Consider the following 16,053-nt stretch of genomic DNA (forward strand, 5'->3'; position numbering starts at 1 on the left):
GGGGAGATGAAAGAGTTCTGGAGATGGATGGTGTTTACGGCTGAGTAACAGTGTGAATTCATTCAATACTACTGAACTGTATACTTAAAAAAGGTTAAGATGATCAATTTTGAGCCAGGCATGGTGGTACATGTGTAATCCCAGTACTTAGGAGACTGAGGCAGGACAATCACAAGTTTGATGCCAGCCCGAGCTACATAGTGAGACCCTATTTCCAAACATATGTTTTTTAGCCTTTCTCCTCATTGGACGTCTGAAGACAAGATGGGTCACCAGTAGCTCTACTGGAGTCACCTGTGAAAATTCGGCTAGGGTTCTTGCTGCATCTGCTCAAAGTGGCATGGTCTGATCCTGAAGTCCAGGTTCAACATGTGCCGTGGTGTTTCCATCAGTATGCGAAGGACATCAGGTTCTTTAAGTTGGACTAAGTGATCTTCTTTGAATAGATTACCCAAGACCATATTACCCAGTGAAAGACCATATCTGTATATAAAATAAAATTTTTTAAATCATTAATTAGTTTTTTTAAATATAAATTTTGTTATGTGTATTTTATCACAGTTAACAATTTTAAATGCCATATGGAGAAGGAATAGCCAAAAGAGCATATAAAATAACAGCACAGTTTAAGCCAGATACTAAGATGAACCCCAGTGCATCCAGCCCCCACCTAAAGAACAGAGCGTCGCAGTGGTCCCTCAGAAACCCTGAGTGTCTCTCCCCCTCCCTGGCTTTATCCACACCTTTCCTCTCAAAAGAAAGTCCCTTTTCAAATGTCATATGCTTCATTCCTTGCCTTCTTCTGCAGTTCTGCAGACAGATTCTTAAATAATTTTAGTTAGGTTTTGCTTGGTTTTAACCTCTACATAAATGAAACAAATGAAGCAAGTGCTATATCTCTTCTGTGACTCCTTTTTCTCCCTGAATATTTTTGGGAGTGAGCATTTTTATTATCTATCAAATTTGCACATGTCATATTCTCTTTTGTATGTCATATACATCTTACAGTTAAAAATAAATGCATAAAGTGTTCAGTGTAAAAATTGAAGCCTTTAAAAATGAAGACATCTAAGCGACTGTTTTTATAATCTTCAGATGAGGAGCCCTTCTCAAACATAACACCAAAGACATAGAGTCACAACAGCACAGGTTGGCATGCTTGATGACAAAACAGTTTAAAGTGCCTACTGCTATAGCTTGGATCTGGAATGCTCCCCAAAGACCCATGTTAAAGGCTTGGTTCATTGGGAAGTGGTGATACTTTAAGCATAGGACTTAGAGGTGGAGGTCTTCCAGTCTTTGGGGGAGTGCTCTTGAAAGAGATAATGGGACCCTGACTCTCTCTCTCTCTCTCTCTCTCTCTCTCTCTCTTTCTCTCCTTCTTGATAGGTCTCAAAATCCAGTACTGAAGCAATCCTCCTATCTCAGCCTCCTGAGTAGCTGGGATTGCACACACATTCCATCAATCCCAGAGCCACTGTACATCTGGGGGAATTTAATCCATTTACATTCAAGGTTATTATTACATAATTAAGAATTTTCTCCTCCATATTATCAATTACTTTCTGTTTGGTACAATAGAAATAGAAAAGCTATTTAATGAAGCAATAACTAAAAACATCCAACCTGAATGTAGAAATCCAGGTGCAGGAAGGTCAAAGAGTCCCTAATAGGCCTGACCAAAAAAGGTCCAGTTTGGTCTGGGGGTATAGCTCAGTGTAGAGCACATGCTTAGCATGCATGAGGCCCTTGGTTCCATCCCCAACACCAAAACTCACTAACTAACTAACTAATAAAAAGTCCTTTTCTAGTCAAACTGTCAAAAGTCCAAAAAGAAAATCCAAAAGCAGCAAGTCAGGGACTGATTGAGTGGCTCAAGTGGCAGAGCCCCTGCCTAGTAACTGTGAGGCCCTGAGTTCACACCCCAGTAGTGCTGAAAAAAACAGAAAATTAATAAAAGCAGCAAGGGAAAAGCATCAAGTGACATTTTAAGGGAACTCCAATTAGACCTACAGCAGATTTTTTTTTAACTTATTGTTTGGTTCTGTGGTTTGGTAATTTTCTATAATGGAAATGTTTGATTTTTTTTTTCTTTTTCACCGTGTATCTACTTTACCAGTAAGTTTTATTATTTTCTATGTTTCCAGGTGGTAGTGATTCCTTTCCCTTCTCGGACTCCTTGTGAATGGCCACTCCATTTTCACTTGTCTTGGAAAGTCTTTATCTCTCCCTTATTTCTGAAGGATAGCTTTGCTGGGTATAGTACATTCTGTAGTCAATTTTTTCCTTTCAGAACTTTGAATAGATCATACCATTCCTTTCTGGCCCATAAAGTTTCTGCTAGAAATCTGCTATTATCTAATGAGAGCTCCCGTAAATGTGACCTGGGGCTTTTCTTTTGCTGTTTTTAGAATTCTTTTCTGGCTTGGACTTTTGATAGTTTGACAATAATATGCTGTGAAAAGGACCTATTTTTCTGATTTTTTTTGCTTTGTTTTGTTTTGTTATTGCAGTACTGGGGGGTTGAATTCAGTGTTTTATGCTTACTAGGCAGGCAGTCCTTTTTATTCAGGTTATTTTGGAGATAGGGTCTCACATTTTGCCCAGGCTGCCCTGGACTGCAATCCTCCTATTTTAGTCTTCTCACTGTAATTGGGGTGACAGCACACACCATCACACTCAGCTTTTTTCTGTTGAGATGGGTGTCTCAAAAACTTCTTTTCTTTTTTTTTTTTTTTCGGCAGGGCTGCCCTGGAACTGTAATTCTCCCTATCTCAATGTCCTGTGTAGCTGGGATGACAGACATGCACCTCCACACTCAGCTATCGGTTGGGATGGGATCTTGCAAACTTTTTGCCCAAGGTGGCCTCAAATCATGATCCTCCTGATCTTGGCCTCCCAAGTAACTAGAATTTACAGGTATGAGCTGCTGGCACCAGCTTTTTTTTTTTTTAACCAAAGCTATTTGGGGTTTTTTGAGCTTCCTGGACTTTGCATGCCCATAGCTTTCCCAAGGCTTGGGAAGTTTTTAGGTCTTATTTCATTGCATAAGTTTTCTATGATTTCCCTTCCTCCTTCTGTAACACCCACAAGGTAAATATTTGTTCACTTAATGGTGTCTTGTAAGTCTCTTAAGCTTTCCTCATTCTATTTTCTTATTTACTCTTACTCTTTTTTTTTTGTATGACTGAGTTATTTCAAAAGATCTATCTTCAAATTCATAAATTCTTTCTTCTGCTTGGTCTAGTTGGTTGTTGAAGTTCCCAATTATATTTTTTACTTCACTAAATTCTTTAGCTCCAGGATTTCTGTTTGGTTCTTCTTATGATGTCTATTTCTGTTGAATTTTCTTTTTTATCATGAATTGTTTTCTTCATCTTGTTGTATTTTCTTGCAACTCACTAAATTTCCTTAGGATCCTAATTTTGAATTCCCTTTCAGAAGTTTCATGGATTTCCTTTGCTTTGACCTCTATTTTGGGGGGATTTTTTTGTTCCATTAGTATTGTCATGCTTCCTTGTTTCTTGTGTTCCTGTGTTGTTGCCTGTGTTTCTGGTGTAACACTCACCTCATCTAATTTTACAGAGTGGCTTTTATAGCATGTAAGTTGAATCATAAGTGTTGGTGGGTAATGTGCTTTGGCCTTGGCTTGGAGTGGGCATGAAGTGTAGTCTCAATGTGAATTCTTCAGCTGTGATTAACATCAGTGAGGTTTCTGAGTGTCTCAGTGCTTTAGACTGCAGGTGTCTGTGGCAGTGCCACTGTGACTATGCAGTGGATACGGACTGCCAGCCGTGTACAACCTCAGGACCTCATGGGGCCACCACCTGTCACTGATCATGGTTGGGCAAGGACAGTGCTGGTGGCATGGACCATGGGGCACATGTCCTCAGGCCCTGCTTAGGCAAGCTCCACTTTCTGTGGGGCCTCCAACAGTGGCAGCTGTGGTGTCAGAGGCATGAAGCATGGTGGATAGATCTTTAGGGCCCTCAGGTGTGAGCTCCACTGTTGTAGGGGCCCCTGGCAATGGCAGTGGTAGACCAGAGGTATGGAGCATGAGGAAATATGTCCCCAAGATCTGCAGGGATGAGCATTAGGGTGATGAGAGCTTCCAGAAATAGCAATAGATGTTTGGGAACAGTGAGATGAAAAGAGCCCCAGATCCCAGTGCACAGCACTTTTTTCCATCAAGTCTTAGAGGTAGCTCTTCTGCTGTGCTGGGCCCTGTAGTCTGCATGGGAATGGGTTCTGGGGTCTCAGGTGCCCAGGTGGGCCTAGTCTGTGAGGTGGAAGCCCTTTGGTGTGAGTGGTGGGGGGGGAGTTGAACTTTTTTTGACAAGGGCTCTTCATAGATGGTTCTGTATTCCTCTGTCAGGAGGTGCAGTGTCCTGTCATCTCTTTGTGGTGTTAGCAGCTGCTGAAGCTTAATGCCTGGTTTCATTAATTTATTAGTGGTTTGCAAAAAAAAATCTAAAATAAATGAGTGGTTGCACAATGATGATTCTAATTCTGTCCTTCCTTCTTCCTTTATTAGCTGAAATGGCCCTTTTGAGAGAAACTTCCCCTTAGCCAAAGCTCTACTCCTTGGCTACCTGGTGGTATGGTTTATAAAAGAAAAGCAGAAACCAGGTGCTGGTGGGTCACACCTGTAATCCTGGCTACTGAATAGGCAGAGATCAGGAGGCCAGCTTGGGCAAATAGTTTGCAAGACCCTATCTCAAAAATACCCAACACAGAAAAGGGCTCGCAGAGTAGCTCAAGTGGTAGAGTGTCTGCCTTGCAAGCTCAAGGCCCTGAATTCAATCCCCAGTACTGCTTAAAAAAATAAATAACAGTTTGCTAAATAAAATTGCTCTTCCAATAGTGATCAAATGGGGATAAAAACAATGAACTCATGAAAATTCAAACATATTTTATGTGTCTTAATCAGTTCTATAAATACCCTTCTTGAGGCCCAAATTGTACCATCTTTCAAGTTGGTTCTGAGTCTTTGGATATGACCCTGGTGTTCTTTGAGAGAGTGATTTGCTATCTGGTTTGGAAAAGTGTTGCAGGTTCATCTTATACATTTCCTGTTTAGAGCTGGATTCAGCCATTTCTCCAAGGAGCCCTTGGACTTGGCGGTGAGAAATGATATTTAGAAGCAATAATCTTGGCAGTAGGAGGACCCAAGGCTACTGTGATGGCCATTATTTCTACATCATTAATTAATACTGATACTTCTGATTCAAATTCAAGACCACTGGGTATATATCTCTATCATCTATCTATATCTCCTCTCTCTGGATAGGAATCTGATTCTCCATGACTCTGGATCATAGAGTCAGAAAACCATCTTCTTAAGCCCATAGCACACACATCAGAGTTACACTCACACACACAATACAGTGACTGAGAACATTTTAAGATGATTTTTTTTTCTGAGCTGGGTGCCAGTGGCTCACACCTGTAATCCTAACTACTTGGGAGGCTGAGATTGGGAGGATTATGGTTCAAGGCCAACCCAGGGAAATTGTTCATGAGATCCCATCTTCAAATGGACCAAAGGACCTGGTACAAAGTCCTGAGTTCAAACCCCAGTCCCACACAAAAAAAAAAAAGGTTTTTTCCTGCATTTCTTTTTGATGTTAGGGCATTTTGCACCAGAGATGTAAGCCAAATTGTGGTATGTTAAAGTCCCTTAGAATAGTTCCATGTGATTACAAAATTTGGATACACAGGTTCATTTGTTTGCTTTTACTTTCAATGTTTAGGGAATTTGTGAAAATGATGTTTTGTTAAGTATATAATATAGTTACATGGTTCTACAATCAAATCTACAAAACAAATTATATTTACAGAAGTCTAGCTTCTATCCCTGTCTGTTCCACCATGTCCCCACTCTTCTCCATATGTAAGAATTTTTAAAAATATGACTTATTATTTATGGCAGCTATAAAACATGGCCACAAATCCTTTGCAATTCACTCCATTGGGAGTGTGGTCTATTGTCCCTCCCCTTGAATCTGGAGACATGTTACTGCTGCAGTCAACAGAGTGGCAGAAGTGATAGTCAGGGACTTCCCAATGGTTGTAAAATGCCCCAGAGCCTCTGCCCAGATCACCCAGACTCTCATGCTTGGAGCCTTCTGACTCACCACATGCAGAAGTCTCACAGCTCCAAGACCCCTTTGTTGGAGAGGTCACATGCAGGCACTTGGGTCCACAGTTTCAGCTGAGCCCAGCCTTCCAGCCATCCTCATTAAACACCAGTTGTACAAGTGAAGCCTTCATGGATCTTCCAGATCAGCCCACTCACCAACTGGATGCCAATGGAAAAGAAACCCAGACAGTCAGCCCTGCCTGAGCTCCTGACCTACAAAGCTATTTATATAATAACATGATCAAGCCAGCCAGGAGGGCAGTTATTATGTGGCAGTGGATAATCAGAACATCCTTTCTTTTTCAGATATAGATAGATAGATATAGAGATAGAGATAGAGATAGAGATAGAGATAGAGATAGAGATAGAGATAGAGATAGAGATAGATAGAGATATTTGAAGGGATCTTGAATATAGCCCAGATTGGCCTTGAATGCTCAATCCTCCTGTCTCAGCCTGTTGAATACTGGAATTACAAGGGCATGCCACCACGCCAGGTCTTTCTTTTTCATTTTTAATTTAAGGTGACTCATACATATGCATAAGATAGTGATTTTTCACTACCTTGTGCTTTTCAACAGATAATATGCACTGGCTATTATTCTAGAGAGAGTTAAAGCACAGAAATGAATTATACTTTCTTAGCCAATCTAAAAATCTTTTTTTCTATTAATAGGTGAGTTAAGACCATACAATCAATATGTTTAGCCTCAACTCTGTCATATTGTTGTTACATTTACAGTTATGTTAGAATCTTAAGTTGTCTTAAATCTTAAATAGGATGTTTAATTTTCTCTCTTTTATGGTATATTTTGGTACTTAGGAAGTTGCATATTTTTGTTCAAAAGACCACCTTTATACTAATATCTGCATGTAATACTTTCACTCCATTTTCTTGCTAGTATCCTCTTCCCTTCCCTTTCTCTCCTATAGCATCTGATTCGAATCAAAATCCTTTACTCCCACATATGAACTAAAGCAACCAACAAACCTCTTCTCCTTTTCTTGCACTCTCCATTTTCCCACAAGCATTTGATAGTTGTGCTATATTATACAACCCTTTATACCTTCTAACCAATCCTTGGTCCTTATTCTGAAAGTAACTTAACTGGTTCTATATGTTTCATGCTCACCAGCATCCCTTATGTTTATACTTCTCTGGTCATTGTGGTTCTGAAGCTTGCTTTCTCTTAGGGTCCTCCAAAGGTTTCCCTGCCGACAGTATTCCTGGATCTCTTGCATGTTGGTAATTGCTTGTAGCCTTGAAACTCAAACATCAGTCTGGCTGGAAATTTACCTTTCTTGGATCATACTTCATCCTTTTAATATGGTAGACGTCCTCCTCCTCTACTTTCTGCCATGGAGTGGTGACATAGGTAAGTTAGCTGACCATCTGATTTATCTGACTGGTGACTTGGTCTGTTCCTGGACACTTAGTGGCATAGTAGACTATGTCATAGAACATTGTTCTTCTATTGGAGGTTGTGGGTCAGTTTTTCCACTTATTCAATGTTGTTTCAAGTTTTTATTAACTTCAGGTCAGGAAAGCATTTTTGAATTGCAATGTTTACTCTGTTTGATTCCCTAGCTTTGGTTTTTCTTCTTCATGATGCCTGGCTGGTGCATAGTGTACTCACTTTCTCCTCAGTCTCACTTATCTCTTCCATTTTTTTTGTTGTTATTGTTATTTTAAAATTCCTCATCATTTTGTCTTCAGATTCTCTTAAGGCATTATCTGTTGTGTTTGTTTGCTCTTGTGTTCCTTGTGGATCATTGTTCATTTTGAAATGAGTTTTTCCTTTTTTTTTTAATTCTTTTCTTTAATTCTAGCACATCTTTTCTGAACTCCTTTAATTTCTGTTTTTTTTCTTTTGCATCTTTTTTTATATCTTAGTTTTAAAAATGAGTTTTTATGTTTGGGGGCACTTTTTGTGGTCATGCCTTGCTGGAACACCTTCATTTCCTGAAAGAATGATCTTTATATCCATTTTCTCCCTTCCTCTTTCCCTCTCACCCTCCCTCCCTCCCTTTCTCCTTTCCTTCCTTCCTTCCTTTCTTCTTTCCTTCCTTTCTTTTTTGAGCTAGGGTCTTGCTATGTAGCCCAGGCAGGCCTCTCCCAATATAACTCAAGCTATATCGGCTACCAAGATCCTTCTACCTCAACCTGCCCAGTGCTGGAATTGCAGATGTGAACCACCATGCCCGGCTGTTTCCATTTTTCTAGTAATAACTTTGTATGGGATTTAACCACAATCTTTGTGGATCATCTTTAAAGGAAATGAATTTCCTGAACTCTCAAGGAAGGGTGAATCAGAATCATTTTTCTCACATCACGGTTCTATAGTTCTTTCTTCAGTTGTTTTTGCTAAATGTCAAAAAACATGGTCTTTTGTTTTATTCCCCTCTTTCCTTTTATCTAGACTCTCCTCCCCCCCCCACCCCTTTATTCTTCCCTCCCTTCCTTTCATGTCTAGTTTGGGTTCTTGTTGTCTCTGTCCTGCCACATTTGAATATTGCTCTAAGCCAGCTCTTGGTATTAGCACTTTCCATGTGTTAACATTAAGGGTCCCTGGGACCTGCACCACCCTAGTCCCTGGGACCTTCCCTGGGTCCCTGCAGTCCCCCACACACGCAGCCTATGGGAGGTGCTCCCAGTGTCAGCAGCATGGCACTGCTAACCTGAAACAGTTTATGGCCAATGCCCTTCTTTCATTCCTTTCTTTCAGGGCAGCTGTGGTGATCTCGTAGACATGTCTACATCTAAGCTAGAGGGGGCTAGATCCCTGGGTCCTGGATCCCCATCAATTTATATCAGACCATGGGTGAACAGAAGTAAACTTCTGTAGTGGTGCACACTTGGGGTTTCTTTATTAATGCAGGCTGTCCTAGCTTGACTTACACAGAGAAGGGCTGGGGATATATCTCAGTGGTAGAGCACTTCCCTAGTAAGTACGAGGCTCAGGAGTCCATCCCAGCAATGCAAACAAGCAAACACAAAAAACTGACTTATATGGAGAAAAATGCTGCCACAGAAAATTCCTGGAGTAGGTGGTACTGACTTGGCGGCATGGTGGCACACAGCCAGGAGACTAATATTGGAGACGGGAAAACAGAACCTGAGTGAAACATAAACTGCTCAGCAAGACTGTCTCCTGGGACAATCTGAGAGGTAACCAAGTGATTCCAGAATTTTTCGAGTTCTAGAGGAAGAGGTTGGAAGAGAAGATGTGAGGGAAGCAAGTGTTCACCACTCCCAGCTGCATTTGGCAAGGATGATAGGAAAGACATCAGCCCAGAAAAAAATTGAAAGGAGTTAGTGTAACTCAAGAGATCAGGACAAAGCAGGGCCAATATCTCTGGTGCTTCTAGATTCCTTACGGCAAAAGATGGTACATTATTTACAAGCACTTTGACCCATTAGCCCAGCAAAGCCACCCAGTGGATGAGGGCATCTCGGGGTGAACACTTGATTGAGGGTGTGTCCTTCCACCTTCTCTATAGATAGATTCAGCCATTACCAGGAGAGAAAGTTGCCTGTAGATGACAAAGCCGTGCAAGTGAGATGTCTGTTGCAAAGGTGTTTGTGCATAGTAACTAGCCCATAAAACAGATTGGAAGCAACTAGGTCACAATACTACCAGGTTTTTAAAGGTAAAACAATTCCCTTGAGATCCTATGCCTTTGATGACCTAAAACTTAAAATGGGGTGAAATGACATTAGGACTATCACCCTTCTAGGAGACAGGGAAGTAAGCTGGGAAAGTGGGAAATCCCTCTCCAGACATGGCCAAGAAGGAAAATGAAGTGAGTAGGAAGAGAAGAGCAGTCCACAAAGACAGTGAAGGGTCCTGGAGGACCCTGGGCAGGGGAGCTTCTCCCAGGGAGAAGTATCAGGGCCTCCCGAGAGAAGCTCTCTCACTTTGGAGCAAGGACTGCCCAAAGGGAGCCTGGAGGGATCTCGAAATGGCTCTGGCTTTTGAAATGTTTAGACAGGTTCCAAATGGAAAAGACTCTTGTGACTATCTGGTCCCTGTTTCTTTGTCATTAATGGCACTATGTGGAGAGGAGCAGGTGACTTGTTATTTTAGTTCATAAGGCTCTAGAAAAAGAACCTCACTGACTTGTCACTATTGCATGTCACCCAGGGACCCTGCACTCTGGGCTAGCAGTAATGACTGGCTGGTTTTTAAAGGGAGGACTGTGTCCTATGTATAGGAAAAGGGAACAAAGGAATATTTGGTGACTTTAAGGGAATATCATGGTAGAAACAACAGGCACTGGCTGAATAGATGGTCTCCACTTCCCACCTGCCTTGTGCTGGGTAGGGGGTAATGTGACTCCTTCTGGCCAAGAGACAGTAAGCAGAAGTAATTTGTGTTATGGAGGCTGAGACAGTTAAGAGTTGGTGGTCTCTCTGGACATCTTTTGTCAAGGGGTAAATTTGTTCAATTTGCATGTTGTAAATATCATAATGAAACCCTTTGTGCAATTAATATATGCTACTCAAAATTTTTAAATGTTTAAAAATAAACATATAAATGAAAGACTTTAAAAAAACAGTAGTAAACTTAAACTTGGAAAATTTAAAAAAGAAATCCTTTGTCAAGATTGTGGAGTGCCTGGACGCCAGTGTTACCACTGGCAAGAGAATAGCCTTGGATGGTCACTCAGTTCACTTTGGCCTGGGACATAACTAAGAACGAACCTTACTTCAACATCAAAATGGTAAGCTTTTGTTATCAGCATATTTTAGCCTGTCCTGACCAACACAAGTGTACACTTTGCCTTTTACAAATAATAGAGACCCCATCAACCATGACTGAAAAAAAACTTTAAAATTACTTTAATTGAGGTATAATTCTAGGCAATAAAGCTCATCCATTTGAAGTCAGGTTGCATAAATGTAGACAGCTGTGTAATGACCACCAGCATCAAGACAGAGTACTTCCTTCACCCCAAGTTCCCTCGGGCCCATTTGCAGTCAACCTCCACCCCCACCCCCTTAAACACCATTGGCTTCCTGTCACTATGGCTTTTCTTCTCCAGAATGCCATGCATAATGAATTCCATAATGGGATCACTCCATATGTAGCCCTTGATGACGAGCTTCATCCTCTTCACATAATGCTTTTGACATTGATTTGAAAGTCCATTCCTTTTTACTGCTGAGTCATTTTCCATAGTGTAGATGTGCCACAATTTGTTTATTACCCATTCTGCAACTGACAGATGCTTGGGAGATTCCAGGTTTGGGAACTTTTTTTATTGTGAATAAAGTTGTGATGAACATTTGTGTACAGGTTTTGAGTAGTTGTATGATTTTACTTCTCTCAGGTTAAGATCTAAGAAGAGAATTTCTGGATTGTGTACTAAGCATATGATTGACTTGAGAAGAGACAGCTGGAATGTTTCCTAAAGTGGCTGTACCATTTTGCATTCCAATCCTCAATCTGAGTATTGCCTGCTTTTTTGCTTTTTTTCTTTCTTTCTTTCTTTTTTTTTTTTTTTTTTTTGTGGGACTGGGGTTTGAACTCAGGGCTTGGCACTTGCAAAACAGGCACTCTACTGCTTGAGCAGTCCAGTCCATTTTGATCTGGTTATTTTAGAGAGGGGATTCTCATGAACCATTTGCTCAGGTTGGCCTTGAACTGTGATCCTCCAGATCTCAGCTGCAAATAGCTAGGATTACAGGTGTGAGCTACCAGTGCACAGCTCGCCTGCTTTGTAATGAAGCTAGTGTACCATCACTATTTCCCACTTAGAAGATATTTTCCTGGAGTATGATGGCAATGGTTTTGATACTCCACACTCTCCCCTGTAGTTTAACATTTGGGTCACTTCCACTTTTTCCTGATTGTAGATGTGATTGTTAAAGACATCTTGTACATGGATTTTATTGCACATCTAAGTGGGATTACTTGGTTAAACAATGGGCTTTTCTTTTGCTTCTTGATATATTTCCTTTTACATGGTTATACCAATTTACATTAGAACCAGAGAGGGTGAGGATTGTTCATCTTTTTCCTATCTGATTTGTTGGACCTCCCCACATCTTCACACACTGGGGACATGAATCTTCTCTGTGCCTTCTTTTCAGCACTTGTTTTGCCTTTCTAACTCTGCTTAGGGTGCTTTTTAATCTACAGACAGTTTAAACAGTTTTGTTATCAAACAATGTCAGCCTATGCTTTTGTGGCATCTGTCTTTGGTGTTATACTTGGAAAGGACTTCCCTATCTGAAGAACATATAAACAGTCATTTAACTTATTTTTGAAGGCTTCAGTCTTTACATTGAGCACTTTATGTATTTACTCTTAACTGTAGAATATATGAGACACACCAAAGAGAACATGGCATGTGTATTAGTCAGTTATGTTACAGTAACAAACACCAGAGATAATGGATAAAAGAGAAAAAGGTCATTTGAACTGTTTTGGTGATTTCGTCCATGGTTCATTGGCCCCATTGCTTTGGGCCTGTGGCCCTACACGGTAGTGAACCAAGCTGCTCACTTTGTGGGTGGGAAAAGACAGAGATAGAGCTGGAGGCATGGTTAAAGTGATAGAGCACCTGCTTAGCAAGCACAAGGCCCTGAGCTCAAACCCCAGTGTCTCCAGACAGGTGGGGAAGAGGGAATGAATGCATTAAAAAAAAAAATAGATCCAACTATATACTGCAAGTCACTCACTCCACCTGTAAAGATGCACATAGACTAAAAGTGCAGTGTTGAAAAAGATATTCCACACAATGGCAACTAAAAGCAAGAAAGAGTAGCTATACTTATATCAGATAAAATAGATAGATCTTAAGTCAAAAACTATAAAAGACGACAAAGGTTACAATAGAATGATAAAAGGAAAAGTACAACAAGAAGAAGCAATAATGATCATAAACATATACGCACCCAATGTTAGAGCACCCAATTATGTAAAGCAAACATTATTAGATCAAAAGGTAGAGATAGACTCCAATACAATGATAGCTGGAGACTTCAAAACCCCACTTTTCATGGACAGATTATTCAGGCAATAAAATTAACAAAGAAATATCAGAGTTAAACTATGCTGTAGACCAAATGGTACTGATACATATTTACAGAGCATTTCATAAAACAGCTGCAGAATTCACAGTCTTCTCATCAGTACATGGAACATTCTCTGGGATAGACTATGTATTAGGCCACAAAACAAACCTCAACAAATTAAAAAAAATCAAAATTGTACCATGTATCTTCTCTGACCACATTGTAACACAACTAGAAATTAACAAGAGGAACCTTAGAAAGTGTACAAATAAATGGAAATGAAACAACATGATCTTGAATGATGAATGGATCAATGAAGAAATCAAAATCAAAAAGTTTCTTGAAATAAATGGAAATGGAAACACAACATACCGTAACCTATGAGACACGATAAAAGCAGGACCAAGAATGTACTTTATAGCAATAAGCACCTACATCAAAAAAGAAAGACTTCAAAAAAACAAAGAAAGAAAGAAAGAAAGACTCCAAATAAACAAGTTGCTGATGTAACTCAAGAAACTAGAAAAGCAAGGGGGAAAAATAAAAACCCAAATTTAGTAAAAGGGAAAAAAATAAAGATCAGAGAAGAAATAAATGAAATGGAGATTAAAAATACAAAGACCAATGAAATAAAAAATTGTTCTTTTAATGATTAACAAAATTGGCATACCTTTACCCAGGATAACCAAGAAAAAAAGAGAGAAGACCCAAATAAATAAAATTAGAGGATCAGGTGTTGTATAATCCCAACTACACAGGAGGCATAGATAGGAGGATCTCAGTCTGAGGCCAGGCCCAGGCAAAACGTACAAGACCCTATCTGAAAAATATAAAGCAATAAAGGGCTCAAGTGGTAAGAGCACCTGCCTAGCAAGCATAAAGCCCTGAGTTCAAACCCCAGTGCTGTCAAAAATAAAGTAAAATAAAATCACAGGTGAAAAATGAGACAATACAACAAAAATCAAGAAAGAAATCAAAAGATCCCTGGGACCATTATGAACAAATATTCAACAATAAATCTGAAAGCCTAGAAAAAATGGGTAAACTTTTGGACACATATAACCAGCCAAAATAGAACTACAAAGACATAGAAAACCTGAAGAGACTAACAATGAGTTATGAGATTGACTCAGCAATAAAAACTCTCCCAAGAAAGGAAACCCCATATCCAGAGGGCTTTACTGCTGGATTTAAAAAAAAACATTTAAAGACAAGTTAATACTAATTTTCTTTCTATTCTCAGAAAAACTAAAAGGGGGAAACTTTGCCAACCTCAGTCTACAAGGTCATCACTACCCTGATACCCAAACTAGAGGGAAAAAAAAGACAGTTACAGACCAATATTTCTAATAAACATAGAAGCAACATTTTGCAACAAACCACTAGCAAACCAAATCCAGCAGCACATCAATAAGAGTATATACCATGATTAAGTTGGACTTACCCCAGGAATGCAAGGATAGTTCAAGATATTTAAATCAACCTATGACATAGTACATCACATCAACAGGTGGAAGAACAAAAACCATATAATCATCTCAATAGATGCAGAAAAAGCATAAGAGAAATTCAATGCCACTTTATAATAAACATCCCTCAACAAATTAAGTCTACAACATAATAACAGATATACATGACAAACCCACAGCCAAGATTGTACTAAATGGGGAAAAGCTAAAAGTGTTTCCTCTAATATTTGTGACAAAACAAGGATGTCTACTATTTCTACTCAACATAGTACTGAGATTCTTAGCAAGAGCAATTAAGCAAGAGAAATAAAGTGAGGCCATCCAAACTAAAAAGGAAGAAATCAAATTATCCATTTGCAGATGACATGATTTTATATGTAGAAAACCCTACAGACTGCCAAAGAAAACTGTTGGAACTGATAAACAAATTCAGTAAAGTTGCAGTATACAAAATAACTTACAAAAACCAGCAGTATTTACATATGCCAATAATTAACTGAAAAACAAATAAAAAAGCAATCCCATTCAAATAAACACACACACACACACACACACACACACACACACACACTACCTACAAGTAAATTTAACCAAGAAAGTGAAATATCTGCATGATGGAAGTTATAAAACACTAACAAAAGAGATTATAGAAGATATCATATATTCATGGATCAGAAGAATTAATATTGATAAATATCCACACTACCCAAAGTGATCTACAGATTCAATGCAATTCCCATCAAAATGTCAATGACACTCTTTACAGAAATAGGAAAAAGGTCACAATATTTATGCTGAAGCACAAAAGACCCAGAATAACCAAAAACAATCCTGAACAAAAAGAACAAAGCTACAGGTACCATATCACTTGATTTCAAAACACAGTACAAAGCTATACTAACCAAAACAGCATGGTACTGGCCTAAAAACAGATACAAAGACCAATGAAACAGAACAGAAAATCAAAAAAAACCCCATGTATTTACAGCCAACTGATTTTCAACAAAGGAGCCAAAAACATGCACTGGAGGAAAGACAGTCTCCAGTAGATGATGCTGAAAAAACTGAATATTCATATGCAGAAGTATGAAACTAGATCCCTACTTCTTGCCACATGCAAAAATCAACTCAAAATGGATCACATGTTAGAGCTAGAAGAAAGCACAGGATATTGACACAGGCAATATTTTTTTAATAAGACCTTGAAAGCACAGGCAACAAAAACAAAACTAGATAAATGGGATTATATCAAACTAAGAAACAAAGGAAACCATCAACAGAGTGAAGAGTCAATTTAGAGAATGGGAGAAAGTAGTTGCAATTTATTCATCTGACAAAGAACCAATAACCAGAATATGTAAGAAACTCAACAGCAAAAAAAAAAGAAAGAAAATAATCCCAAATAATCCAATTTATAA

At 39.3% G+C, this 16,053-nt stretch overlaps 1 pseudogene; it reads left to right on the plus strand.

Annotated features, from left to right (window-relative positions):
- Positions 1-264: 264 nt before the first annotated feature.
- LOC109692041 (small ribosomal subunit protein uS14-like) lies at positions 265-428 on the plus strand (annotated as a pseudogene).
- The last annotated feature ends 15,625 nt before the right edge of the window (positions 429-16,053 follow it).

The sequence above is a fragment of the Castor canadensis genome, chromosome 11, assembly GCF_047511655.1.
Source record: "Castor canadensis chromosome 11, mCasCan1.hap1v2, whole genome shotgun sequence".
NCBI classification, from domain to species: Eukaryota; Metazoa; Chordata; class Mammalia; order Rodentia; family Castoridae; genus Castor; species Castor canadensis.